Source organism: Mus caroli, chromosome 9, assembly GCF_900094665.2.
Source record: "Mus caroli chromosome 9, CAROLI_EIJ_v1.1, whole genome shotgun sequence".
Classification (NCBI taxonomy): Eukaryota; Metazoa; Chordata; class Mammalia; order Rodentia; family Muridae; genus Mus; species Mus caroli.
Window position 1 is genome coordinate 87182677 of NC_034578.1, and position 1411 is coordinate 87184087.

The following is a 1411-nucleotide window of genomic DNA, read 5'->3' on the forward strand; positions in this document are numbered from 1 at the left end:
TAATTAGTTATTGATGTGGAAGTGTAGTGAATATCTTAATTAGTTATTGATGTGGAAGTGTTCAGCCCTGTTGTGGATGTTGCCACCCTTGGGAAGTTAATCCTGGATGATAAAAAAATAAAATAAAACGGGATGAGCAAGCCATAAGGGTAAAGCAAATAAGCAGCATTCTTCCATGGCTTCTGCACCGGCTCCTGCCTCCTGGTTCCTGCTTTGAGCTCCTACCCTGACTTCTCTGGGTGAATAACTTATAAGTTGTAAGGTGAGATAAACCCTTTCCTCCCTAACTTGCTTTTGGTCAAGGTGTTTTATCTCAACAATTACCATAGCTATGACAACCACCATGCCTAGCTCAGTCGTATGTCTTTTCTATGTGTGTGTGGAGGAGGGCATGCAATGCACACAGATTTCTGTAAGTACATATGGAGGACAGAGGCATCAATGAGCATCTTTTTTTATACTGCTCTCCATTTTTTTAAAGACAGGTCTCTAACTATAGCAAGTAATTCAGTTACATAAGCTCCAGGACCTGCTTGTCTCCAGATCCTAAAAACTATGGTCTTGGATGTGTACCTCTGTGCTCAGCTTTCACATAGGTGATATGGATCTGAGCTTAGTTCTTCGGCTTTCAAGGTAAACTGTATCCACTGAACCATCTCCCTAGCCCATGACTTTTAAGATATTAATATTATAGCCTGGCATGGTGGCACATGCCTTAAGTCCCAGCACTGGGGAGTCAGAGGCAGGTGGATTTCTGAGAGTTTGAGGCCAGACTGATTTACAAAGCTAGTTCCAGGANNGCCAGGGCTGTTACACAGAGAAGCCAGGGAAAAAAAGCAATACAAAACAGAAGATAATAATATTAACAGTTTNAGTCAAGGTAATTTTCACCAAGAACATTGTATGATACTGTTATTGAACTGNAAGATTTGTATTGGTACAACCTGCTTGCAGAATTCAGTAAAGACACTTTTCTGCTAAGCATCTTACTGCCCCCCAACCCCCATCCCCATAATCCCAGTATGGAACAGAGCTAAAACAGGAGGACCATGAGTTTGCATCCAGCCTAAATCAAATACCAAGACTTAACATTAAATAAAAGATAAAGGCTGTTTTACTCACGGAAGGGAAAGCTCACAACAAAGCTCAATGGTTATTGCCAATTTTTGTTTGCTTGTTTTTTCCTTTTTTAAAGNTTCTTAGCTGGATGTGGTAATGTATGCCTTTAATCTGGCACTTAGGAAGCAGATCTCTGTTTGTGCCAGGNCAGCCTGGGCTACATAGTGAGTTCCAAGACAGCCAGGGCTATCTAGAGAGACCTTGTATCAAAAAACAAAACAACAAAAATATTAGATAGATAGATAGATAGATAGATAGATAGATAGATAGATAGATAGATAGATAGATAGAT